Raw genomic sequence first — 15,081 nt, 5'->3', positions numbered from 1 at the left:
ACAGTCTACACTGCGTCACTAGATCCTTATACAGGGGTATAATGAGGCCTCACTGTACAGGAGAGACCGGAGCGAGGAGCAGAGGCCTGATCACAAGAGCTGACAATCTGAGGAGACAGCAATGCTGAATAACAGTCTACACTGCGTCACTAGATCCTTATACAGGGGTATAATGAGGCCTCACTGTACAGGAGAGACCGGAGCGAGGAGCAGGGGCCTGATCACAAGAGCTGACAATCTGAGGAGACAGCAATGCTGAATAACAGTCTACACTGCGTCACTAGATCCTTATACAGGGGTATAATGAGGCCTCACTGTACAGGAGAGACCGGAGCGAGGAGCAGGGACCTGATCACAGGAGCTGACAATCTGAGGAGACAGCAATGCTGAATAACAGTCTACACTGCGTCACTAGATCCTTATACAGGGGTATAATGAGGCCTCACTGTACAGGAGAGACCGGAGCGAGGAGCGGGGTCCTGATCACAAGAGCTGACAATCTGAGGACACAGCAATGCTGAATAACAGTCTACACTGCGTCACTAGATCCTTATACAGGGGTATAATGAGGCCTCACTGTACAGGAGAGACCGGAGCGAGGAGCAGGGACCTGATCACAGGAGCTGACAATCTGAGGAGACAGCAATGCTGAATAACAGTCTACACTGCGTCACTAGATCCTTATACAGGGGTATAATGAGGCCTCACTGTACAGGAGAGACCGGAGCGAGGAGCGGGGTCCTGATCACAAGAGCTGACAATCTGAGGAAACAGCAATGCTGAATAACAGTCTACACTGCGTCACTAGATCCTTATACAGGGGTATAATGAGGCCTCACTGTACAGGAGAGACCGGAGCGAGGAGCAGAGGCCTGATCACAAGAGATGACAATCTGAGGAGACAGCAATGCTGAATAACAGTCTACACTGCGTCACTAGATCCTTATACAGGGATATAATGAGACCTCACTGTACAGGAGAGACCGGAGCGAGGAGCAGGGGCCTGATCACAAGAGATGACAATCTGAGGAGACAGCAATGCTGAATAACAGTCTACACTGCGTCACTAGATCCTTATACAGGGGTATAATGAGGCCTCACTGTACAGGAGAGACCGGAGCGAGGAGCAGGGGCCTGATCACAAGAGCTGACAATCTGAGGAGACAGCAATGCTGAATAACAGTCTACACTGCGTCACTAGATCCTTATACAGGAGTATAATGAGGCCTCACTGTACAGGAGAGACCGGAGCGAGGAGCAGAGGCCTGATCACAAGAGCTGACAATCTGAGGAGACAGCAATGCTGAATAACAGTCTACACTGCGTCACTAGATCCTTATACAGGAGTATAATGAGGCCTCACTGTACAGGAGAGACCGGAGCGAGGAGCGGGGGCCTGATCACAAGAGCTGACAATCTGAGGAGACAGCAATGCTGAATAACAGTCTACACTGCGTCACCAGATCCTTATACAGGGGTATAATGAGGCCTCACTGTACAGGAGAGACCGGAGCGAGGAGCAGGGGCCTGATCACAAGAGCTGACAATCTGAGGAGACAGCAATGCTGAATAACAGTCTACACTGCGTCACTAGATCCTTATACAGGGGTATAATGAGGCCTCACTGTACAGGAGAGACCGGAGCGAGGAGCGGGGGCCTGATCACAAGAGCTGACAATCTGAGGAGACAGCAATGCTGAATAACAGTCTACACTGCGTCACCAGATCCTTATACAGGGGTATAATGAGGCCTCACTGTACAGGAGAGACCGGAGCGAGGAGCAGGGGCCTGATCACAAGAGCTGACAATCTGAGGAGACAGCAATGCTGAATAACAGTCTACACTGCGTCACTAGATCCTTATACAGGGGTATAATGAGGCCTCACTGTACAGGAGAGACCGGAGCGAGGAGCAGAGGCCTGATCACAAGAGCTGACAATCTGAGGAGACAGCAATGCTGAATAACAGTCTACACTGCGTCACCAGATCCTTATACAGGGGTATAATGAGGCCTCACTGTACAGGAGAGACCGGAGCGAGGAGCAGGGGCCTGATCACAAGAGCTGACAATCTGAGGAGACAGCAATGCTGAATAACAGTCTACACTGCGTCACTAGATCCTTATACAGGGGTATAATGAGGCCTCACTGTACAGGAGAGACCGGAGCGAGGAGCAGAGGCCTGATCACAAGAGCTGACAATCTGAGGAGACAGCAATGCTGAATAACAGTCTACACTGCGTCACCAGATCCTTATACAGGGGTATAATGAGGCCTCACTGTACAGGAGAGACCGGAGCGAGGAGCAGGGGCCTGATCACAAGAGCTGACAATCTGAGGAGACAGCAATGCTGAATAACAGTCTACACTGCGTCACTAGATCCTTATACAGGGGTATAATGAGGCCTCACTGTACAGGAGAGACCGGAGCGAGGAGCAGAGGCCTGATCACAAGAGCTGACAATCTGAGGAGACAGCAATGCTGAATAACAGTCTACACTGCGTCACTAGATCCTTATACAGGGGTATAATGAGGCCTCACTGTACAGGAGAGACCGGAGCGAGGAGCAGGTGCCTGATCACAAGAGCTGACAATCTGAGGACACAGCAATGCTGAATAACAGTCTACACTGCGTCACTAGATCCTTATACAGGGGTATAATGAGGCCTCACTGTACAGGAGAGACCGGAGCGAGGAGCAGGGGCCTGATCACAAGAGCTGACAATCTGAGGAGACAGCAATGCTGAATAACAGTCTACACTGCGTCACTAGATCCTTATACAGGAGTATAATGAGGCCTCACTGTACAGGAGAGACCGGAGCGAGGAGCAGAGGCCTGATCACAAGAGCTGACAATCTGAGGAGACAGCAATGCTGAATAACAGTCTACACTGCGTCACTAGATCCTTATACAGGGGTATAATGAGGCCTCACTGTACAGGAGAGACCGGAGCGAGGAGCAGAGGCCTGATCACAAGAGCTGACAATCTGAGGAGACAGCAATGCTGAATAACAGTCTACACTGCGTCACTAGATCCTTATACAGGAGTATAATGAGGCCTCACTGTACAGGAGAGACCGGAGCGAGGAGCAGAGGCCTGATCACAAGAGCTGACAATCTGAGGAGACAGCAATGCTGAATAACAGTCTACACTGCGTCACTAGATCCTTATACAGGAGTATAATGAGACCTCACTGTACAGGAGAGACCGGAGCGAGGAGCAGGGGCCTGATCACAAGAGCTGACAATCTGAGGACACAGCAATGCTGAATAACAGTCTACACTGCGTCACTAGATCCTTATACAGGGGTATAATGAGGCCTCACTGTACAGGAGAGACCGGAGCGAGGAGCAGGGGCCTGATCACAAGAGCTGACAATCTGAGGACACAGCAATGCTGAATAACAGTCTACACTGCGTCACCAGATCCTTATACAGGGGTATAATGAGGCATCACTGTACAGGAGAGACCGGAGCGAGGAGCAGAGGCCTGATCACAAGAGCTGACAATCTGAGGAGACAGCAATGCTGAATAACAGTCTACACTGCGTCACTAGATCCTTATACAGGGGTATAATGAGACCTCACTGTACAGGAGAGACCGGAGCGAAGAGCAGGGGCCTGATCACAAGAGCTGACAATCTGAGGACACAGCAATGCTGAATAACAGTCTACACTGCGTCACTAGATCCTTATACAGGGGTATAATGAGGCCTCACTGTACAGGAGAGACCGGAGCGAGGAGCAGAGGCCTGATCACAAGAGCTGACAATCTGAGGACACAGCAATGCTGAATAACAGTCTACACTGCGTCACTAGATCCTTATACAGGGGTATAATGAGGTCTCACTGTACAGGAGAGACCGGAGCGAGGAGCAGAGGCCTGATCACAAGAGCTGACAATCTGAGGAGACAGCAATGCTGAATAACAGTCTACACTGCGTCACTAGATCCTTATACAGGGGTATAATGAGGCCTCACTGTACAGGAGAGACCGGAGCGAGGAGCAGAGGCCTGATCACAAGAGCTGACAATCTGAGGAGACAGCAATGCTGAATAACAGTCTACACTGCGTCACTAGATCCTTATACAGGGGTATAATGAGGCCTCACTGTACAGGAGAGACCGGAGCGAGGAGCAGGGGCCTGATCACAAGAGCTGACAATCTGAGGAGACAGCAATGCTGAATAACAGTCTACACTGCGTCACTAGATCCTTATACAGGGGTATAATGAGGCCTCACTGTACAGGAGAGACCGGAGCGAGGAGCAGGGGCCTGATCACAAGAGCTGACAATCTGAGGACACAGCAATGCTGAATAACAGTCTACACTGCATCACTAGATCCTTATACAGGAGTATAATGAGACCTCACTGTACAGGAGAGACCGGAGCGAGGAGCAGGGGCCTGATCACAAGAGCTGACAATCTGAGGAGACAGCAATGCTGAATAACAGTCTACACTGCGTCACTAGATCCTTATACAGGGGTATAATGAGGCCTCACTGTACAGGAGAGACCGGAGCGAGGAGCAGGGGCCTGATCACAAGAGCTGACAATCTGAGGAGACAGCAATGCTGAATAACAGTCTACACTGCGTCACTAGATCCTTATACAGGGGTATAATGAGGCCTCACTGTACAGGAGAGACCGGAGCGAGGAGCAGGGACCTGATCACAGGAGCTGACAATCTGAGGAGACAGCAATGCTGAATAACAGTCTACACTGCGTCACTAGATCCTTATACAGGGGTATAATGAGGCCTCACTGTACAGGAGAGACCGGAGCGAGGAGCGGGGTCCTGATCACAAGAGCTGACAATCTGAGGAAACAGCAATGCTGAATAACAGTCTACACTGCATCACTAGATCCTTATACAGGGGTATAATGAGGCCTCACTGTACAGGAGAGACCGGAGCGAGGAGCAGAGGCCTGATCACAAGAGCTGACAATCTGAGGAGACAGCAATGCTGAATAACAGTCTACACTGCGTCACTAGATCCTTATACAGGGGTATAATGAGGCCTCACTGTACAGGAGAGACCGGAGCGAGGAGCAGAGGCCTGATCACAAGAGATGACAATCTGAGGAGACAGCAATGCTGAATAACAGTCTACACTGCGTCACTAGATCCTTATACAGGGGTATAATGAGGCCTCACTGTACAGGAGAGACCGGAGCGAGGAGCAGGGGCCTGATCACAAGAGCTGACAATCTGAGGAGACAGCAATGCTGAATAACAGTCTACACTGTGTCACTAGATCCTTATACAGGGGTATAATAAGGCCTCACTGTACAAGAGAGACCGGAGCGAGGAGCAGGGGCCTGATCACAAGAGCTGACAATCTGAGGAGACAGCAATGCTGAATAACAGTCTACACTGCATCACTAGATCCTTATACAGGGGTATAATGAGACCTCACTGTACAGGAGAGACCGGAGCGAGGAGCGGGGGCCTGATCACAAGAGCTGACAATCTGAGGAGACAGCAATGCTGAATAACAGTCTACACTGCGTCACTAGATCCTTATACAGGAGTATAATGAGGCCTCACTGTACAGGAGAGACCGGAGCGAGGAGCAGAGGCCTGATCACAAGAGCTGACAATCTGAGGAGACAGCAATGCTGAATAACAGTCTACACTGCGTCACTAGATCCTTATACAGGAGTATAATGAGGCCTCACTGTACAGGAGAGACCGGAGCGAGGAGCGGGGGCCTGATCACAAGAGCTGACAATCTGAGGAGACAGCAATGCTGAATAACAGTCTACACTGCGTCACCAGATCCTTATACAGGGGTATAATGAGGCCTCACTGTACAGGAGAGACCGGAGCGAGGAGCGGGGGCCTGATCACAAGAGCTGACAATCTGAGGAGACAGCAATGCTGAATAACAGTCTACACTGCGTCACTAGATCCTTATACAGGGGTATAATGAGGCCTCACTGTACAGGAGAGACCGGAGCGAGGAGCAGGGGCCTGATCACAAGAGCTGACAATCTGAGGAGACAGCAATGCTGAATAACAGTCTACACTGCGTCACTAGATCCTTATACAGGGGTATAATGAGGCCTCACTGTACAGGAGAGACCGGAGCGAGGAGCAGAGGCCTGATCACAAGAGCTGACAATCTGAGGAGACAGCAATGCTGAATAACAGTCTACACTGCGTCACTAGATCCTTATACAGGAGTATAATGAGGCCTCACTGTACAGGAGAGACCGGAGCGAGGAGCAGGGGCCTGATCACAAGAGCTGACAATCTGAGGAGACAGCAATGCTGAATAACAGTCTACACTGCGTCACCAGATCCTTATACAGGGGTATAATGAGGCCTCACTGTACAGGAGAGACCGGAGCGAGGAGCAGAGGCCTGATCACAAGAGCTGACAATCTGAGGAGACAGCAATGCTGAATAACAGTCTACACTGCGTCACTAGATCCTTATACAGGAGTATAATGAGGCCTCACTGTACAGGAGAGACCGGAGCGAGGAGCAGAGGCCTGATCACAAGAGCTGACAATCTGAGGACACAGCAATGCTGAATAACAGTCTACACTGCGTCACTAGATCCTTATACAGGGGTATAATGAGGCCTCACTGTACAGGAGAGACCGGAGCGAGGAGCGGGGCCTGATCACAAGAGCTGACAATCTGAGGGAACAGCAATGGTGAATAACAGTCTACACTGCGTCACTAGATCCTTATACAGGAGTATAATGAGACCTCACTGTACAGGAGAGACCGGAGCGAGGAGCAGGGGCCTGATCACAAGAGCTGACAATCTGAGGAGACAGCAATGCTGAATAACAGTCTACACTGCGTCACTAGATCCTTATACAGGGGTATAATGAGGCCTCACTGTACAGGAGAGACCGGAGCGAGGAGCAGGGGCCTGATCACAAGAGCTGACAATCTGAGGAGACAGCAATGCTGAATAACAGTCTACACTGCGTCACTAGATCCTTATACAGGGGTATAATGAGGCCTCACTGTACAGGAGAGACCGGAGCGAGGAGCAGGGGCCTGATCACAAGAGCTGACAATCTGAGGAGACAGCAATGCTGAATAACAGTCTACACTGCGTCACTAGATCCTTATACAGGAGTATAATGAGACCTCACTGTACAGGAGAGACCGGAGCGAGGAGCAGAGGCCTGATCACAAGAGCTGACAATCTGAGGAGACAGCAATGCTGAATAACAGTCTACACTGCGTCACTAGATCCTTATACAGGGGTATAATGAGGCCTCACTGTACAGGAGAGACCGGAGCGAGGAGCAGGGGCCTGATCACAAGAGCTGACAATCTGAGGAGACAGCAATGCTGAATAACAGTCTACACTGCGTCACTAGATCCTTATACAGGAGTATAATGAGACCTCACTGTACAGGAGAGACCGGAGCGAGGAGCAGAGGCCTGATCACAAGAGCTGACAATCTGAGGAGACAGCAATGCTGAATAACAGTCTACACTGCGTCACTAGATCCTTATACAGGAGTATAATGAGACCTCACTGTACAGGAGAGACCGGAGCGAGGAGCAGGGGCCGGATCACAAGAGCTGACAATCTGAGGACACAGCAATGCTGAATAACAGTCTACACTGCGTCACCAGATCCTTATACAGGGGTATAATGAGGCATCACTGTACAGGAGAGACCGGAGCGAGGAGCAGAGGCCTGATCACAAGAGCTGACAATCTGAGGACACAGCAATGCTGAATAACAGTCTACACTGCGTCACTAGATCCTTATACAGGGGTATAATGAGGTCTCACTGTACAGGAGAGACCGGAGCGAGGAGCAGAGGCCTGATCACAAGAGCTGACAATCTGAGGAGACAGCAATGCTGAATAACAGTCTACACTGCGTCACTAGATCCTTATACAGGGGTATAATGAGGCCTCACTGTACAGGAGAGACCGGAGCGAGGAGCAGGGGCCTGATCACAAGAGCTGACAATCTGAGGAGACAGCAATGCTGAATAACAGTCTACACTGCGTCACTAGATCCTTATACAGGGGTATAATGAGGCCTCACTGTACAGGAGAGACCGGAGCGAGGAGCAGGGCCTGATCACAAGAGCTGACAATCTGAGGACACAGCAATGCTGAATAACAGTCTACACTGCGTCACTAGATCCTTATACAGGGATATAATGAGGCCTCACTGTACAGGAGAGACCGGAGCGAGGAGCAGAGGCCTGATCACAAGAGCTGACAATCTGAGGAGACAGCAATGCTGAATAACAGTCTACACTGCGTCACTAGATCCTTATACAGGGGTATAATGAGGCCTCACTGTACAGGAGAGACCGGAGCGAGGAGCAGGGCCTGATCACAAGAGCTGACAATCTGAGGACACAGCAATGCTGAATAACAGTCTACACTGCGTCACTAGATCCTTATACAGGGATATAATGAGGCCTCACTGTACAGGAGAGACCGGAGCGAGGAGCAGAGGCCTGATCACAAGAGCTGACAATCTGAGGAGACAGCAATGCTGAATAACAGTCTACACTGCGTCACTAGATCCTTATACAGGAGTATAATGAGGCCTCACTGTACAGGAGAGACCGGAGCGAGGAGCAGGGGCCTGATCACAAGAGCTGACAATCTGAGGAGACAGCAATGCTGAATAACAGTCTACACTGCGTCACTAGATCCTTATACAGGGGTATAATGAGGCCTCACTGTACAGGAGAGACCGGAGCGAGGAGCAGAGGCCTGATCACAAGAGCTGACAATCTGAGGAGACAGCAATGCTGAATAACAGTCTACACTGCGTCACTAGATCCTTATACAAGGGTATAATGAGGCCTCACTGTACAGGAGAGACCGGAGCGAGGAGCCGGGCCTGATCACAAGAGCTGACAATCTGAGGAGACAGCAATGCTGAATAACAGTCTACACTGCGTCACTAGATCCTTATACAGGAGTATAATGAGGCCTCACTGTACAGGAGAGACCGGAGCGAGGAGCAGGGGCCTGATCACAAGAGCTGACAATCTGAGGACACAGCAATGCTGAATAACAGTCTACACTGCGTCACTAGATCCTTATACAGGGGTATAATGAGGCCTCACTGTACAGGAGAGACCGGAGCGAGGAGCAGAGGCCTGATCACAAGAGCTGACAATCTGAGGACACAGCAATGCTGAATAACAGTCTACACTGCGTCACTAGATCCTTATACAGGGGTATAATGAGGCCTCACTGTACAGGAGAGACCGGAGCGAGGAGCAGGGGCCTGATCACAAGAGCTGACAATCTGAGGACACAGCAATGCTGAATAACAGTCTACACTGCGTCACTAGATCCTTATACAGGAGTATAATGAGGCCTCACTGTACAGGAGAGACCGGAGCGAGGAGCAGGGGCCTGATCACAAGAGCTGACAATCTGAGGAGACAGCAATGCTGAATAACAGTCTACACTGTGTCACTAGATCCTTATACAGGGGTATAATGAGGCCTCACTGTACAGGAGAGACCGGAGCGAGGAGCAGAGGCCTGATCACAAGAGCTGACAATCTGAGGACACAGCAATGCTGAATAACAGTCTACACTGCGTCACTAGATCCTTATACAGGGGTATAATGAGGCCTCACTGTACAGGAGAGAGCGGAGCGAGGAGCAGGGGCCTGATCACAAGAGCTGACAATCTGAGGAGACAGCAATGCTGAATAACAGTCTACACTGCGTCACTAGATCCTTATACAGGGGTATAATGAGGCCTCACTGTACAGGAGAGACCGGAGCGAGGAGCAGGGGCCTGATCACAAGAGCTGACAATCTGAGGAGACAGCAATGCTGAATAACAGTCTACACTGCGTCACTAGATCCTTATACAGGGGTATAATGAGGCCTCACTGTACAGGAGAGACCGGAGCGAGGAGCAGGGGCCTGATCACAAGAGCTGACAATCTGAGGAGACAGCAATGCTGAATAACAGTCTACACTGCATCACTAGATCCTTATACAGGGGAATAATGAGGCCTCACTGTACAGGAGAGACCGGAGCGAGGAGCAGGGGCCTGATCACAAGAGCTGACAATCTCAGGAGACAGCAATGCTGAATAACAGTCTACACTGCATCACTAGATCCTTATACCGGGGTATAATGAGGCCTCACTGTACAGGAGAGACCGGAGCGAGGAGCAGAGGCCTGATCACAAGAGCTGACAATTTGAGGACACAGCAATGCTGAATAACAGTCTACACTGCGTCACTAGATCCTTATACAGGGGTATAATGAGACCTCACTGTACAGGAGAGACCGGAGCGAGGAGCAGGGGCCTGATCACAAGAGCTGACAATCTGAGGAGACAGCAATGCTGAATAACAGTCTACACTGCGTCACTAGATCCTTATACAGGGGTATAATGAGGCCTCACTGTACAGGAGAGACCGGAGCGAGGAGCAGAGGCCTGATCACAAGAGCTGACAATCTGAGGAGACAGCAATGCTGAATAACAGTCTACACTGCGTCACTAGATCCTTATACAGGGGTATAATGAGGCCTCACTGTACAGGAGAGACCGGAGCGAGGAGCAGAGGCCTGATCACAAGAGCTGACAATCTGAGGACACAGCAATGCTGAATAACAGTCTACACTGCGTCACTAGATCCTTATACAGGGGTATAATGAGGCCTCACTGTACAGGAGAGACCGGAGCGAGGAGCAGGGGCCTGACCACAAGAGCTGACAATCTGAGGAGACAGCAATGCTGAATAACAGTCTACACTGTGTCACTAGATCCTTATACAGGGGTGATAATGAGGCTCACTGTACAGGAGAGACCGGAGCGAGGAGCAAGGGGCCTGATCACAAGAGCTGACAATCTGAGGACACAGCAATTCTGAATAACAGTCTACACTGCGTCACTAGGATCCTTATACAGGGTATAATGAGGCCTCACCTGTACAGGAGAGACCGGAGCGAGGAGCAGGGGCCTGATCACAAGAGCTGACAATCTGAGGAGACAGCAATGCTGAATAACAGTCTACACTGCGTCACTAGATCCTTATACAGGAGTATAATGAGGCCTCACTGTACAGGAGAGACCGGAGCGAGGAGCAGGGGCCTGATCACAAGAGCTGACAATCTGAGGAGACAGCAATGCTGAATAACAGTCTACACTGTGTCACTAGATCCTTATACAGGGGTATAATGAGGCCTCACTGTACAGGAGAGACCGGAGCGAGGAGCAGAGGCCTGATCACAAGAGCTGACAATCTGAGGAGACAGCAATGCTGAATAACAGTCTACACTGTGTCACTAGATCCTTATACAGGGGTATAATGAAGGCCTCACTGTACAGGAGAGACCGGAGCGAGGAGCAGGGGCCTGATCACAAGAGCTGACAATCTGAGGAGACAGCAATGCTGAATAACAGTCTACACTGTGTCACTAGATCCTTATACAGGGTATAATGAGGACTCACTGTACAGGAGAGACCGGAGCGAGGAGCAGAGGCCTGATCACAAGAGCTGACAATCTGAGGAGACAGCAATGCTGAATAACAGTCTACACTGTGTCACTAGATCCTTATACAGGGGTATAATGAGCCTCACTGTACAGGAGAGACCGGAGCGAGGAGCAGAGGCCTGATCACAAGAGCTGACAATCTGAGGAGACAGCAATGCTGAAATAACAGTCTACACTGCGTCACTAGATCCTTATACAGGGGTATAATGAGACCTCACTGTACAGGAGAGACCGGAGCGAGGAGCAGAGGCCTGATCACAAGAGCTGACAATCTGAGGACACAGCAATGCTGAATAACAGTCTACACTGCGTCACTAGATCCTTTATACAGGGGTAAAATGAGGCCTCACTGTACAGGAGAGACCGGAGCGAGGAGCAGAGGCCTGATCACAAGAGCTGACAATCTGAGGAGACCAGCAATGCTGAATAACAGTCTACACTGTGTCACTAGATCCTTATACAGGGGTATAATGAGGCCTCACTGTACAGGAGAGACCGGAGCGAGGAGCAGAGGCCTGATCACAAGAGCTGACAATCTGAGGAGACAGCAATGCTGAATAACAGTCTACACTGTGTCACTAGATCCTTATACAGGGGTATAATGAGACCTCACTGTACAGGAGAGACCGGAGCGAGGAGCAGAGGCCTGATCACAAGAGCTGACAATCTGAGGACACAGCAATGCTGAATAACAGTCTACACTGCGTCACTAGATCCTTATACAGGGGTATAATGAGGCCTCACTGTACAGGTGAGACCGGAGCGAGGAGCAGAGGCCTGATCACAAGAGCTGACAATCTGAGGAGACAGCAATGCTGAATAACAGTCTACACTGCGTCACTAGATCCTTATACAGGGGTATAATGAGGCCTCACTGTACAGGAGAGACCGGAGCGAGGAGCAGAGGCCCTGATCACAAGAGCTGACAATCTGAGGAGACAGCAATGCTGAATAACAGTCTACACTGCGTCACTAGATCCTTATACAGGGGGTATATTGAGGCCTCACTGTACAGGAGAGACCGGAGCGAGGAGCAGAGGCCTGATCACAAGAGCTGACAATCTGAGGACACAGCAATGCTGAATAACAGGTCTGTCACTAGATCCTTATACAGGGGTATAATGAGGCCTCACTGTACAGGAGAGACCGGAGCGAGGAGCAGAGGCCTGATCACAAGAGCTGACAATCTGAGGAGACAGCAATGCTGAATAACAGTCTACACTGCGTCACTAGATCCTTATACAGGGGTATAATGAGGCCTCACTGTACAGGAGAGACCGGAGCGAGGAGCAGAGGCCTGATCACAAGAGCTGACAATCTGAGGAGACAGCAATGCTGAATAACAGTCTACACTGCGTCACTAGATCCTTATACAGGGGTATAATGAGGCCTCACTGTACAGGAGAGACCGGAGCGAGGAGCAGAGGCCTGATCACAAGAGCTGACAATCTGAGGAGACAGCAATGCTGAATAACAGTCTACACTGCGTCACTAGATCCTTATACAGGGGTATAATGAGGTCTCACTGTACAGGAGAGACCGGAGCGAGGAGCAGAGGCCTGATCACAAGAGCTGACAATCTGAGGAGACAGCAATGCTGAATAACAGTCTACACTGCGTCACTAGATCCTTATACAGGGGTATAATGAGGCCTCACTGTACAGGAGAGACCGGAGCGAGGAGCAGAGGCCTGATCACAAGAGCTGACAATCTGAGGACACAGCAATGCTGAATAACAGTCTACACTGCGTCACTAGATCCTTATACAGGGGTATAATGAGGCCTCACTGTACAGGAGAGACCGGAGCGAGGAGCAGGGGCCTGATCACAAGAGCTGACAATCTGAGGACACAGCAATGCTGAATAACAGTCTACACTGCGTCACTAGATCCTTATACAGGGGTATAATGAGGCCTCACTGTACAGGAGAGACCGGAGCGAGGAGCGGGGGCCTGATCACAAGAGCTGACAATCTGAGGAGACAGCAATGCTGAATAACAGTCTACACTGCGTCACTAGATCCTTATACAGGGGTATAATGAGGCCTCACTGTACAGGAGAGACCGGAGCGAGGAGCGGGGGCCTGATCACAAGAGCTGACAATCTGAGGAAACAGCAATGCTGAATAACAGTCTACACTGCGTCACTAGATCCTTATACAGGGGTATAATGAGGCCTCACTGTACAGGAGAGACCGGAGCGAGGAGCAGGGGCCTGATCACAAGAGCTGACAATCTGAGGAGACAGCAATGCTGAATAACAGTCTACACTGCGTCACTAGATCCTTATACAGGGGTATAATGAGGCCTCACTGTACAGGAGAGACCGGAGCGAGGAGCAGGGGCCTGATCACAAGAGCTGACAATCTGAGGACACAGCAATGCTGAATAACAGTCTACACTGCGTCACTAGATCCTTATACAGGGGTATAATGAGCCCTATCACTATCACACCGAGTCCCGGGCCGCTCCTCCCCCGGTCACAGCCGCCGCTTCCTTCTCGCCGCCCAGGACTCTCCGTTACCTGCTTCCTCTCTGGTTTCCGGATAACAGTTCTGTGTGACGTCACTTCCGTTATAAACAGACTAAGGATTAACGTCCGAGCACGTAAGGAGCGTCATGACGTCAGCGGACCGCGCCCGCTGATTGGTTGATAACTGATCACAGGGCGGGAAATCCTGTCATTACCGACAAAGCAAGAAAACAACATTGACACCGGCTCCATCTGGTCCACACCACCTCCCCTATCATGTGACACCCGCTCCATCTGGTCCTCACCGCCTCCCCTATCTTGTGACACCAGCTCCATCTGGTCCACACCACCTCCCCGATCTTGTGACACCCGCTCCATCTGGTCCACACCGCCTCCCCTATCATGTGACACCGGCTCCATCTGGTCCACACCGCCTCCCCGATCATGTGACACCCGCTCCATCTGGTCCACACCGCCTCCCCTATCATGTGACACCCGCTCCATCTGGTCCACACCGCCTCCCCTATCATGTAACACCTGCTCCATCTGGTCCACACCGCCTCCCCTATCATGTGACACCCGCTCCATCTGGTCCACACTGCCTCCCCTATCATGTGACACCGGCTCCATCTGGTTCTCACCGCCTCCCCTATCATGTGACACCGGCTCCATCTGGTCCGCACCACCTCCCCTATCTTGTGACACCCGCTCCATCTGGTCCACACCGCCTCCCCTATCATGTAACACCCGCTCCATCTGGTCCACACCGCCTCCCCTATCATGTAACACCTGCTCCATCTGGTCCACACCGCCTCCCCTATCATGTGACACCCGCTCCATCTGGTCCACACTGCCTCCCCTATCCTGTGACACCGGCTCCATCTGGTTCTCACCGCCTCCCCTATCATGTGACACCGGCTCCATCTGGTCCGCACCACCTCCCCTATCTTGTGACACCCGCTCCATCTGGTCCACACCGCCTCCCCTATCATGTGACACCCGCTCCATCTGGTCCGCACCACCTCCCCTATCTTGTGACACCCGCTCCATCTGGTCCACACCGCCTCCCCTATCTTGTGACACCCGCTCCATCTGGTCCACACCACCTCCCCTATCA

The 15,081-nt window shown here is 51.1% G+C and overlaps 1 protein-coding gene across 1 annotated transcript in view; it reads right to left on the bottom strand.

The window, feature by feature from the left end:
• The window catches only part of MAF1 (MAF1 homolog, negative regulator of RNA polymerase III), a 77,429-nt gene extending 63,285 nt beyond the window's left edge, over nucleotides 1-14,144 (bottom strand). The window contains exon 1 of the mRNA XM_073556553.1: nucleotides 14,016-14,144. The gene's annotated coding sequence lies outside the window, so the exon portion shown is untranslated. The remainder of the gene's footprint in view (nucleotides 1-14,015) is intronic.
• Nucleotides 14,145-15,081: the final 937 nt, after the last annotated feature.

The sequence above is a fragment of the Dendrobates tinctorius genome, unplaced genomic scaffold (genome assembly GCF_039654945.1).
Source record: "Dendrobates tinctorius isolate UK_male_01 unplaced genomic scaffold, ASM3965494v1 ptg000235l, whole genome shotgun sequence".
NCBI lineage: Eukaryota > Metazoa > Chordata > Amphibia > Anura > Dendrobatidae > Dendrobates > Dendrobates tinctorius.
This window is presented reverse-complemented; position numbering and strand designations above follow the sequence as displayed.